This window comes from Aotus nancymaae, unplaced genomic scaffold, assembly GCF_030222135.1.
Source record: "Aotus nancymaae isolate 86718 unplaced genomic scaffold, 86718_ANA_hifiasm-v0.15.2.pri h1tg000051l, whole genome shotgun sequence".
Taxonomy (NCBI): domain Eukaryota; kingdom Metazoa; phylum Chordata; class Mammalia; order Primates; family Aotidae; genus Aotus; species Aotus nancymaae.
In genome coordinates this window covers 22,951,768-22,965,537 of record NW_026988465.1, presented here as the reverse complement: position 1 = coordinate 22,965,537, position 13,770 = coordinate 22,951,768, and the positions used below count along the sequence as shown (strand labels likewise).

At 43.9% G+C, this 13,770-nt stretch overlaps 1 long non-coding RNA gene across 2 annotated transcripts in view; it reads right to left on the bottom strand.

Annotated features, from left to right (window-relative positions):
* The window catches only part of LOC105721515 (uncharacterized), a 54,433-nt gene extending 48,540 nt beyond the window's left edge, over positions 1–5,893 (bottom strand). For both annotated transcript variants that reach the window (XR_010337558.1, XR_010337557.1), the window contains exon 1: positions 5,602–5,893. This is a non-coding gene — a long non-coding RNA (uncharacterized LOC105721515). The remainder of the gene's footprint in view (positions 1–5,601) is intronic.
* Between the last annotated feature and the right edge of the window lie 7,877 nt (positions 5,894–13,770).

Genomic DNA, 13,770 nt, shown 5'->3' with positions numbered 1-13,770 from the left:
AATGTTTCTGTGTGTTTTTTAAATAGTACATTAATGCTATCTAAGGATTTAATTACACCTGTCCAGACTTTTTAAAAATAGTATATTTCTAAATTAATTCTGTAATAACGTTAAGGAATGTGAATACTTGGTAGCTGTAAACTTTTTGGTAAAAAATAAAAACTTTACAATATGTACTAATGCTGATATATGCATAAAGCAGTCACATTATTGCATAAGCCTATTAGTTCTGATAGTACTGAATGTGCTTAGTTATAGGAGCAAACAAGCACCACCCTAAAATTTCAAAATATCAACATAAAACTGCAGTCTTACTAATCAATAACATTTTTATCCTTTCTGAGGAGGAAAAGAAAACAAACCAATTTTAATTAAAAAATAAAATGGCTTTTGCTTTTCCCCCGAGACAGAGGCTTGCTCTGTCGCCCAGGCTGGGGTGCAGTGGCGGGATCTCAGCTCACTGCAAACTTCAACCTCTCGAGTTCAAGTGATTCTCCTGCTTCAGCCTCCCTAGTAGTAGCTGGGACTATAGGTATGTGCCACCACACCTAGCTAATTTTTGCATTTTTAATAGAGAAGGGATTTCACCATGTTGGCCAGAATGGTCTCAATCTCTTGACCTCGTGATCCACCCACCTTGGCCTCCCTAACTGCTGGGATTACAAGCATAAGCCACCGCAACCAGACTAAAAAATAAAATGGCATTTAAAAAGTTTCAAGTCTATACACAAAATGAGAAACTCTAGTCCAAGGATTGTTGTCCTGGGTATGAGCATTATAGACAATTTACATTTTTTTCCTTTTGCTTTTTTCCTCTCAAATATTTTAAATGCATTGCTTTTGTTTCTTTGTTTTTTGCTTTTTTACTTTTAATTTCATTTTGAGATGGAGTTTTGCTGTTGCCCAGGCTGGAGTGCAGTGGTGCGATCTCAGCTCACTGCAACCTCTGCATCCCAGGTTCAAAGCAATTTTCATGTCTCAGCCTCCCAGGTGGCTGAGACTACAGGTGCACACCCAACCACGCCCAGCTAATTTTTGCATTTTTGGTAAAGACAGGTTTCACCATGTTGGCCAGGCTCGTCTCGAACTCTTGATCTCAGGTGATCCACTTGCCTCAGTCTCCCAAATTGCTGGGATTACAGGCATGAGCCACCATGCCTGGAGTGCAACGGTACCATCTCCGCTTACTGCAACCTTTGCCTCCAGGCTTCAAGTGATTCTCCTGCCTCTGCCTTCGGAGTAGCTGGGATTACAGGTATGCACCACCACGTCCAGATAATTTTATATTTTTAGTAGAGACAGGTTTTCACCATGTTAGCCATGATAATCTGAAAGTAAACTTTTGAATATAACTAAATGATTCAATTTAAAGATCTTTTATTCTGGCCAGGTGCAGTGCCTCATGCCTGTAATCCTAGCACTTTGAGAGGACGAGGTGGGCAGATCACGAGGTCAAGAAATCGAAACCATCCTGGCCAACATGGTGAAACCCCGTCTCTACTATAAATACAAAACTTAGCTGGGCGTGGTGGTGCACGCCTGTAGTCCCAGCTAACCAGGATGCTGAGGCAGGAGAATCACTCGAACCAAGGACCCAGAGGTTGCAGTGAGCCAAGACTGATCGTCCCACTGCACTCTAGCCTGGCGACAGAGCAAGACTCCGTCTCAGAAAAATAAAAAATAAAATTTATTGTGAGAGATTCTGTTCTCCAATTTTTTGAGTGAAAATATCCTTTCGTTAAATGAAATGATGGTGACAGGAGACAGTGATGTGATATTTGTTTTTATTGGCTGTACCTGGTAGAAATAAAAAATCAGGCCAGGCAAGGTGGCTCACAAGGTCAAGAGATCGAGACCATCCTGGCCAACATGGTGAAACTTTGTCTCTACTAAAAATACAGAAATTAGCTGGGTGTGGTGGAACATACCTGTAATCCCAGCTACTCAAGAAGCTGACACAGGAGAATCACTTCAACCCAGGAGGCAGAGCCTGCAGTGAGCTGAAATCACCACTGCACTCCAGCCTGGCGACAGACTGAGACTCAGTGTAAAAAAAAAAAAAAAAAAAAAAAAAAAAAAAAAAAAAAAAATCAGCATTTCTATTTTATCTTCCTAATTTTGGGAAAAGATTTCTTTAGAAATCTAAAAGTCTGGCCCTTTACATCATTATGGCCCCAAAACAATAGGAGACTTTACACATAGATAACACATGCCCCTCAAGATTCTCTCTTAAACCTCTGTCTTATTCTGTGTGGATTAGGACATTTGAGGATTGTGAAATGAGAATCAAGTTGAGTATAAGCAATCCAAAACTACGTGCTGACACTGGACCCTGGAAGAGGGCTTTCTTCAGAATCTTTTTCATCTGTTAACTTTTCTCTGGGCTCAAACTTGTTTTTTTCTTTTTTTTTTTTTCAGATGGAGTTTCGCTCTTGTTGACCAGGCTGGAGTGCAGCCTCCCAGGTTCAAGTGATTCTCCTGCCTCAGCTTCCAGAGTAGCTGAGATTACAGGTATGCACCACCATGCCCAGCTAATTTTGTATTTTTAGTAGAGACGGGGTTTCTCCATGTTGGTCAGGCTGGTCTCAAACTCCTGACCTCAGATGATCCACCCACGTCAGCCTCCCAAAGTGGTGGGATCACAGGCGTGAGCCAGGTGGCTTCAAACTTTCTTATTTATTTATTTGAGACGGAATTTCGCTCTTGTCCAGAGTGGAGTGCAATGGCGTGATCGCAGCTTACTACAACCTCTGTCTCCTGGGTTCCAGCAATTCTCCTGCCTCAGCCTCCTGAGTAGTTGGGATTACAGGCATGCACCACCATGCCCACCCACCTAATTTTGTATTTTTAGTAAAGACTGAGTTTCTCTATGTTGGTCAGGCTGGTCTCGAACTCCCGACCTCAGGTGTTCTGCCCGCCTCAGCCTCCCAAAGTGCTAGTATTACAGGCATGAGCCACTGGGCCCGGTCTGGGCTCAAACTTTCTTTTCCTAAGTGTCACATCTTTGATTAGCACTGCTACATGGTAATCACTACTCAAAATAAACTAACTTGAGGTGTCCAATAATCAGCTTTCATTTAAATTCTCTTTCAGCTTGACAAAATAAAACTTTCAATGTTTTGTCTACCTGCTTCCAAAAGAAAATTAGTCTATGTATATATGTATATATATGTTATTATATATGCATATATACATGTGATTTTGATCAGCCTGTTTATAAACTATTTACAAAATACGTTGACCTGTAAATTCATTAAATGAGTAGTTTATAAACTACTTGATTTTTGCAAGTAGTTTATCAACAGGCTGATCAAACTGAACAAATTTCTTAAAATAATTTCACTGTATAGATAGCAAGTAAGTTATTTACTCTTATTAGCATATCTTATTTTTACCTATCCTTTAACAAGCATCTAAGTTAAACTGTTTTATGTCCACAACTACACATTGAAACAACACTTTCAGTCACAACACATTAAATTCACATTTAAAACTAAAAAGAGATTCAGTTACCTTTAGTCTTATATGTACTTATATATACTTTTAATGCTTCTTGATGTTTTATGATGCACAAACACACAGCTCTTGCAGGATATATCACTATGAGAATATTTAGATTGTATGCTTATTAAACAGTTCAAAACTCTCCTTTTCAAAGAAAATCAATTTTAAGAACTTAAGCATACAGTAAAGTCCTCCTTCCACGCCCCAATGTTAAAAGATCCATTTATTTTAGACTACTTGTTTCAAAAACAAATCCAAAATTGATCATAATTCTGCTTAAATTCCATATTAATCTAGGATCAAAAGTTATTTTTAGTTCTTCTTGTTTCTTAAATACTAGAAATGTGCTGCTGCATAATGTTTTCCTTATATATTTATTCATTCAACTAACTTCAGGTGGAAGGTACTTATGAGTTTAAAAGTCCTTTCCCAAAGTGGAAATAACATAAAAATTTTGCATAAAAGACACTCAATGTTTCTCAAAGGGTACTGAGAGTCTCATCAGCCTATTAACTTGGTTCGGAATAAACACCAACAACAAATGTGAGCTTTTTGTCACATCTATGTATTTTCCTCGGTAAGCTAATACCTACATTTTAAATGCATTTTCAAAATGTTTCATTTGGCCATGTGATAATTATTTCCCCTGTAAAAAGCTACAGGATTTTGGTTTAAGAGCAAATGAGATAGAGTATCTGGTCCACGAGAAGACTAAGTGGAAAGATCACACCCTGAAGTTTGTAACCAATAACAAGAGAAACTCCAATGCTACCTTGTTCATGTAATCAACAATATGTGAGTTGAAATAAACTAGTGAGCTATACATTTCTGTCTACATATCAATTTACCAATCAACAGGAGGGGAAGAAATTGCTCAAATGTGACTACTGTTAACAAACATGTTAACAAACATCTAAATATTAGACATAGTCTCTATTAATATCGTAACCTATCAATTCTGAAATCATTCCTTCAACTTCTTATGTTTTTAATCCCTCCTAAAAAAACAAACCAAAAAAAAGAGCAGCAACCTTTAAAATGTAAATTTCTCCATTTTTCAAAGTAACTTGCCTAGGAAAATTTAATGCTTTAAAATAAAACGTAACAGACAAACCAATTACAATATTCAATAAAAAAAAAACCTAAAATGATCCGTAACAAACCGATCACGCAAGTTTAGCAAAGCACGTGTTTTTAATCTGTTGTGGGTATCCTATTACACTAATAAGTAACAACGTTTTAATCTGTTGTGGGTATCCTATTACATTAATAAGCAACGACATCTTAATCTGTTGTATCCTATTATACTAACAAGCAACAACGTTTAAAAGTCATCCCAATGCCTAAAACACCACCATACACATAACATACTTGTCCTTTACTCCAATGAAGCGTTAGCTCAGACCCAAACTCAGACCATTTCCCACTCCTGGCACACTGAAATATACAGGGGAAATCCAAGAAATCAGATATGTTAAGTGCCGACATCTTCTTCCAGAGTGGGGTCAAATTCGTGTTTGCCCGAAAATCTCACCGTCCCAGGAAGTCTGCAAATTCTCACTAGCGCTTGAGTACAAAGAGACCTAACCACGGAAACACCTGTCCTAGCACCAGGAAGACACTGGGAAACGCAAGCCCCCGGAGTCCGCGCTAGCCCCAAAGCCTCGGCTGCAGCGATGGGGGGACAAGAGGTGGCCGCTGGCCTCGCGAGTGAGGCGGACAGGGTCCCACACCCCCTGCTCGCCTCCCGAGAACCAGGAAAACTGTCAGGCCGGCACAGACCCAACCTCCTCAGACCCTCGCGCTGGCCAGCCCAGCGCGGCCCCCGCCCGACCAACCGCACCCCCACCGCCCCGGCCTCCAGTTGTATTGTGACCTCATCCCTCCCTGGCGGTCTCGAGGCCTCTTAACCTTCGCCGCGCGGCCTGGGCTAGCGCCCAGCCGCCGCCCCCCGCCCGGCCGGGCCCCAACCCAGTCCGTTCCCCAGCCGCTCGGTCCCCGCGCCCCCAGGTCCGAGCTCCTGCCTCGAGCTCCCCACCCCGAGCCTCCGCCCTTGCCCCGCGCGGCCTCTCCTGCCCAATTCCCAATGCCGGCTACCTAGAGGTAAGGGCGGCGGAGCACTTCACCAGTTGCAGAGGGCCCGGTGCTCGGGGTCCCTCTTCTCCTTCCGCTCCTTCTTCCGCTCCATGTGGTTGGCGTAGATGGAGAGCAGGATCCCGAAGGTGCACACGGCTACCAGGCCACCCGCTCCTACTGCAACACCGACACTATCAGCAGGAAGGGCGCCACCGCCTCCTTCCGCCTCCACCTCAGCCTCTGCCTGTCGGGGCCGACCCAGAGGCGCCCCATTGGCGCGGTCGCTTGCTCTCGTCGCTTGCTTCCGCGCCGAAAAGCGCGCGGCCCAACCGCCCGGAAAGGAGCGAGGCGGCGGGGAGCTAGGAAGGCGCGCGCAGGCGCGGAAGGAGAGGGCGGAGCGCGCAACCACCTGGGAGGCCGGATTGGCCGGCGGAGACAAAGGCGGCGTGTCATGGCGCGCGTGAAGGGCGGGGCCTGGGTGGCTGCAGGGCCGGGGTGAGGGGCGGGACCGGGGTGAGGGACTTGGGGGAACCGGTGCCAGGGACACCTTGCAATGATCCCACTGTGGGTGACGGGGGGAGCCCTCGGCCGGCCCCTCCCAGTGGGGATGGCAATCGGTTGCCATCCTTTTTCCCTTTTTCGCCGTTATCACTTGATATTTCTTACCCAATCCAAATCATCCCTGGCCAATGCTTGAGGCTCCTGAGCTGAGCCACCCTCCTATGACCTGATCTTCCCACCACCAGCTGCAGGAACTTTGTGTTCAACCTGTGCAAAACTTCTTTTGTTTAACGTGCAAAACTATGTTTTTAAATTAAAAAACTATTTAATAAAATGATTTATGGGCTGGGAGCGGTGGCTCACGCCTGCAATCCCAACACATAGGGAGGCCGAGGCAGGTGGATCACTTGAGGTCAGTAGATCGAGACTAGCCTGGCTTACGTGGTGAAACCCTCATCTATGCTAAAAATAAAAGTAAAACATTAGCCAGGCATGGTGGTTCGCGTCTGTAATTCCAGCTACTTGGGAGGCTGAAGCACGAGAATCACTTGAACCCGAGAGGGGAAGGTTGCAGTGAGCCTAGATCGCACCACTGCACTCCATCCTGGGCCATGGAGTAAGAGTCTCAAACAAACAAACAAAAAAGTACGAATGCCTTGCTTCTCTGTAAGCTGAATTTGACGTGGCTTACCATAATTCATATCATATAGAAAAATATAGATCAGCTAATAAAATCAGTACAAAGAAAAGGAAAAGTCAGGCCCAGACGCGGTGGCTCACGCCTGTAATCCCAGCACTTTGGGAGGCTGAGACAGGTGTATCACCTGAGGTTGGGAGTTCAAGACCAATCTGACCCACATGGAGAAACCCTGTCTCTATTAAAAGTACAAAAGTAGTCAGGCGTGGTGGTGCATGACTGTGATCCCAGCTGCTACTCTGGAGGCTGAGGCAGGAGAATCCCTTGAACCTGGGAGGCGGAGTTTGCGGTGAGCTGAGATCAGGTCACTGCACTCTAGCCTGGACAATAAAAGCAAAACTTCGTCTTGTTTCAAAATAAAAAAGAGAAAAAGTCAGAATAAAATAAAAGGCCCGGAATAAGAACACAGATAAGTAGGTCATAGGGGCTTACACAGTTATTAAAATTGGGTCATACATTTGGCTCTAAGCATCCTGGTGGCCAAAACTAAAAGGAAAACACATGTAGGTGCTTTTCTCACTGTCTCTAAGAAGAAACAGAGTGTTCTTGGAGACTCTCAGTATTTCCCTAGTTGCAGCTTTCAATTTTTCAGGGGCTTTATATAGTGATTTTGAGTAATAAGCAATATCCTTGTATTCGTTACCTATGGTTGGGTAAAAATCGCCCCAAATTTAGCAGCTTAATAAACAATACAGTTTTTTTTCCTCACAGTTTCAGTGGGCTTGGAATCCGGGTGAGGTTAGCTGTGTCCTCTGGCTCAGGCTCTCACGAGGATGCAATGAAGCTGTCAGTCAGGGCTACAGCTCTCTCAGGGCTTCAGGATCCTCTTTCAAACTCACTTCCATGGCTCTTGGCAGGTCTCAGGTCCTCTCTGTTGGCTGGAGACCTCAGTTCCTGTTTGCTTGGACCTCTTCATAAGAAGCAGCTGGCTTTCCCCAGGGCCAGGGAGGAGAAAGAGGAAGAGAGATAAAAAGAAAATGAGAGAGAGATCACAGTCCTTTTTTATAACCTAATCCCAGAAGTGACATCCCATCACTTTCACGTATTCTGTTGCTGCTTAGAAAATAGCACCTAGGTCTAGCAAGGCACGATGGCTCACACCTGTAATCCCAGAATTTTAGGAAGCTGAGGTATGTGGATCACTTGAGGTCAGGAATTCAAGACCAGCCTGACCAATAAGGTGAAACACCGTCTCAACTAAAAACACAAAAATCAGCTGGACGTAGTGGAACATGCCTGTAATACCAGCTACTTGGGAAGCTGAAGCAGGAGAATTGCTTAAACTTGGGAGGCAGAGGTTGAAGTGAGCTGAAATCACACCAGTGCACTTCAGCCTGGCCTAGAAGGTGAAACTCTGTCTCAAAAAAAAAGAAAGAAAGAAAGAAAAGAAAAGAGTCCCAATAGCCCCTAGGTCCAGCCCATGCTCAAAGGGAGAGGATTATACAGGACATGAATATGAGGAGGCTGTTTACCACAGTCCTCAAAAACACCCTCACTGTGCCCTCTCACAACATTTTGAGAGGCTGAGGCAAGAGGATTGCTTGAGGCCAGGAGTTCGAGACCAGCCTGAACAACATAGGGAGCTCTGGTCTCTGCAAAAAATACACAAAATTAGCTGGGTTTTGTGGTGCATGCTTGTTGCTACAGCTACTCGGGAGACTGAGGGGGAGGACTGATTGAGCCCAGGGGTCTTGGGACAGGGGTGTGGGTTGAGGCTGCAATGAGCTGACATTGCCCCACTGCACTCCCACCTGAATGACAGAGTGAGACCCTGATTCAAAAAAAAAAAAAAATCCTCACTCTGCATCCCTAATGATTTTCATAATTCTAAGTAGACTCCTGCAGCTTCCCTTCTTATTGATTCCTTTACTCAGTTAATGAGATCTCTTGATCATCTGGCTTCTTTTATGTCTGGGAGGTTTACCCATGTTATTGCAGATAGTGACTGTTATTTTTCATTACTGTGTAATAATCCATTATATTAGATATCCACAATTTTATTTATCCATTCTACTGCTGTTGAACATCTGGCTCATTTTTAGCTATCACGAATTAAGTTGCTATGAAATTCTATAAATGAATTTTGGTGGACATAAGCCCTCATTTCTTTTTTTTTTTAATTGGAGAGAGAGTTTTGCTCTTGTTGTCCAGGCTGGAGTGTGATGGCGTAATCATGACTCACTGAAACCTCCTGGGTTCAAGGAATTCTCCTGCCTCAGTCTCCCAAGTAGCTGGGATTACAGGCACATGCCACCAGGCTTGGTTAATTTTTCTTTATATTTAGTAGAGATGGGGTTTCATTGTGTTGGTCAGGCTGTTCTTGAACTCCTGACCTCAGGTGATCCACCCACCTCAGCCTCCCAAAGTGCCGGGATTACGGTGGTCAGCTACCCTGCCCAGCCAGCATAAGTCCTCACTTTTATTGGGAATATATCAGGAGTGGAACTGATGAGTAAGATAGTATGGATTGCATGTGTAAATACTGTCTCTGTCAATTCAGGTGCTCCAAGTGAGAGAAGATGCAGTAGCCTGCAGGCCCACACAAGCGTGAACATTAAAAAAAGTCTTGAATTTCTTCAAGAAAAATTCCAGGCACTTAGCTCTGAAAAGTCATTCAGCAAGGTGTTAAGCAAGAAGGTAATTATAGTCAGCAGCACAAGCAGCGGCCCAAGGCAAGTCCCCCTCCAGCGAAAATAGTAAGAGAAAGTGTGTGTGAAAGAGAGAGAGAGATGGGAAGTAAAACTAAAAGAAATAGTGTAAAGAGAAAAGAGAGAGGTTTTTCTTTTAAAAACTCAGGCAGAACAACTAAGCCAAAACATGTTTAAAAAGGTTGAGAAAGAAAAACTATAAAGTAAAAGAGGAGGGAATTGTGGGAAGTGGAAAAGTTCCTCTTGTCCTAACTCCATGGAAGGTTAAGTGGAAGGACTGCTTGAACCCAGGAGTTCAAGGCTGCAGTGAGCTATGATTGTGCCACTGCACTCCAGCCTGGGTGACAGAGTGAGACCCTGTCTTTAACAAAAACAGTTTGTGGCCAGATACAGCAGCTCATGCCTCTAATCCTAGCACTTTGGGAGGCCAAGGCAGGTGAATCACTTGAGGTCAGGAGGTCGAGACCAGCCTGACCAACATGGTGAAACCCTTTTTCCACTAATTGGCTGGGCATGGTGGCGCATGCCTGTAAATCCCAGCTGCAGGTGTGCAACACCATGCTTGACTAATTTTCTTAAATTTCATACAGATTGGGTCTTGCTATATTGCCCAGGCTGGTCTTGAACTCCTGGCCTCGGGTAGTGTTGGAAATAGATGCTCGGTACCATAAAGAAAAATTAGCACTGAGGCAAAGGCTCTTTCAGCAACACAATTTTTTACTTCTTGGGACTGCAGGAAGGGTACTCCTGGTAGCCATTGTGCCACGAGAGAACAATGAACAAAGGAGGAACCAGGTGAGCTGATCCCAGTTTGGTTCCATAACACAAGAAGCAGATGCCAAGGTGGAATTTGATGTGTAAGAGATTGACAGGAAAAAAAAAAAGCCTGTAAAGAATAAAGGAAAGTGGGAGCAAGAATGAGCATGGATGGGCCGGGTGAGATGGCTCATGCCTGTAATCCCAGCACTTCGGGAGGCCAAGGCAGGCAGATCACCTGAGGTCTAGACTTTGAGACCAGCCTGGACAACCTGGCAAAACCCCATCTCTGCTAAAAATTCAAAAATTAGCCTGGCCTGGTGTTGGGTGCCTGTAACCCCAGCTACTTGGGAGGCTGAGTCAGGAGAATCGCTTGAACTCAGGAGAGGGAGGTTGCAGTGACCTGAAATCACATCACTGCACTCAACCCTGGTTGACAGAATGAGCAACACTGTCTCAAAATAATAATAAAAATTTAAAAAATAAAAAAATTTTAAAAAGGCATGGATGGACACAATGGCTCATGCCTATAATCCCAGTACTTTGAGAAGCCAAGGCAGGAGGATCACTTGAAGCCAGGAATTCAAGACCAGCCTGGGCAATATGGCGAGACCCTGTCTCTACAAAAAAAATAAAATTATTAGTTGGGTATAGTGGTGTGTATCTGTAGTCCTAGCTACTCGGGAGGCAGAGGTGGGAGAATTGCTTGAGCCTAGGAGGTGGAGGCTGCGGTGAGCCATGATCAAGCCACTGCACTCCAAATCCTATCAAAAATTAAAATTAAAATTAAATTAAATAAAACAAATATTCATGGAGAGCGTACTGACCACAATGCAGGTCTGACAACTGTTTGAGGGCTCTGCAGAGGGCCCAGAGCAGACTGTCCACATAGGAGCTGTTTGTAAGGCAGGAATGGGCTGAATCTGGAATCTCTGGCATGCAGAGTCATTGGCTGGCGCAGCCTGGGAAACGCATGCCTCAGCATGAAGCCTGAGGTGGGCTCAAGTGTGTAGCAGATGGAATGTCTTAGCCAGCCCAGCTAATATTGTAATTTTAGTCGAGACGAAGTTTTCACCATGTTGGCCATGGTTGGTCTCGAATTCCTGACCTCAGGTGAACTGCCTGCCTCTGCCTCCCAAAGTGCTGGGATTACAGGCATAAACCACCGTGCCTGGCACAATTTCTCATTAATATAGTTATTTCATCAGCCTGAACAATGTGGCAAAATCCCGTTTCTACTAAAAATACAAAAGTTATCCGGGCTTGGTGGCGGCAAGCGCCTGTAATCCCAATGACTAGGGAGGCTAAGGCAGGAGAATTGCCTGAACATGGGAGGCAGAGGTTGCAGTGAACTGAGATCGTGCCACTGCACTCCAGCCAGGGAGATAGGGTGAGACTCCAACTCAAAAAAAAAAAAAAAAAAAAAAAATCTAGTTATTTCAAAATAATGTAGAAATAGGCTGTGAAAGGATGGCTGCTTTTACTGCTTGGAATTCCACAGTTTAACAATTTTTTTCTGTTTCTTTTTTCACAAATAGTTGTTTGCACTCTTGGCTTTTTTTGTGGTCATGTGCTCATTAGGCCATAATTCATTTATTTATTCAGGTACATGATTTTTTTTTTAGGTATTGCTGACTTGGCCTCAAAAATCCATGATCTAAAAAGTTAGTAGTGATTATATCTTTATTTTAGCTTGTGTGTAAATTCCCTTTTTCTCCTGTTAACATTTATGACAGCTTTCCCTGAGTTTCATGTTGCATCACCCCAGAAGACAGTCATGCCGGTACTTTCTGTCCTCCACATGAGAAGAACAGGACATGGAGCCTCTGGCAATTTGCATTCTTTTTTTCTGTGCAATTCTTCATTGCTTAATTGTATAGTGCTTAATATGTACAAGTGAAAGGATATTAAATGTATTGGTGTTACAAAGGCAATGTTTTAAAATCCTTTGGTGCGCTTTACAGCTGTATTATTATTTTCTCTGTAAAAAAACTCTGTGACTACCTAGCGAAGCCCCATGGCAGTATGAACTCATTTACCAACCGGCTGGCGCGGTGACTCACAGCTGTAATCCCAGCATTTTGGGAGGCCAAGACGGGTGAATCACATGAGGTCAAGAGTTCGAGACCGGCCTGGCCAACATGGTGAAATCTTGTCTCTACTAACAATATAAAAATAAGCCAGTCGTGGTGGCACATGCCTGCAATCCCAGCTACTTGGGAGGCTGAGATAGGACAATATCTTGAATCCGGAAGGCGGAGGTTGCAATAAACCGAGATTGTGTGGTTGCACTCCAGCCTGGGCAAGAGCAAAACTCCGTCTTAAAAAAAAAAAAAAAAGAATTTATTTACAATCTATATACCAGTGTTTTACTTAGAGTAACTCCATTATTAACAAGTATTTACCCTTTTTACAGACAGGGCCATTGAGACTCAGATTAACATGTCCAATATTCGTTAGGGAGCAGCCACTCAGAGATTCGAAACCAAAAACCAGACTACTTCTCTTTAGCTGGGCGGCTTGACAATAAATATGATTACGAATTCTTTTACTTCTTGGAATTTGGACTTGTTTTACCTTGGAAAGTGCTCTAACACATACGGAAGAAGTAGATCTTTAAACACATACAGACATCAAAAACCGAGATACTTTCTTCTGTGTACATGTTTGACACTTTTGTTTAGAAATTCTTATTCTCTAAATGACAGCAAACCTCCCTACTCCATTATTTCTTATGCCTTGGCATTACTAGTAGTCGAGGAATGGGGACGGAATGCGTTTTCTTGCCTTTCCTGGTCTTTCAGTTTTCAAAAAGGGGCGCTACATCGTTATATAAAATGCTGCGAAAAGCAAGTAATTCTTTTGTTTAGGGATAGTTCTTACGTGTTTATCACATCTGTTTGGGGCAAGGGGGAAAAAGGCCGTGGGAAAGGCGACGCCAACGGCCATCGCAACGTGCTCAAGGTAATTCAGGGCGTTACGCAGCCTGCTATCCAGGGCTTAGGCTCAGCGTGGCAGTGTCAGGCGCATCTCGGGCCTCATTTATGAGGAGACCCGGGTGGTGCTCAAGGTGTTCCTGGAAAACGTGATCCGGGACGCTGTGACTGACACGGAGCATGGCAAGCGCAAGATGGTCACCTCCGCAGACGTAGTCTACACGCTCAAACCCCAGGGTCGAACACTGTAAGGCTTTGGCCGTTAAGTGAGGCCAGACTTTTTTTGCAGCGTTGTTAATGGCCCTTTTCAGGACCGCTTAGGTTTTCTCCTGAAGGGCTCACGCTGGAAATTGTGGAAACTTAACTTACTAAGCAATAGTGTGCGTTTTAATGCTGTGGGTGCCCAAAAGCTGTAAGTGTATAATGCTGTAAAGTATAAATTTACACTAAGGCTGACATACATGAAACACAGGTGGTAAGTTAATCATGTATTCAGAGATTAGAAATCTGGTGGGCTGGCTGCGGACATCAACAGCTACATTGTCATTTACAAGCTTTCAAAATGTGGTTATGGTAGTGTTTTTCTCGTTACTATTATGATTAAGCTTTGTAATTGAAGTTGTAGTTTTAGTGCTAACCCAACTTTATTACA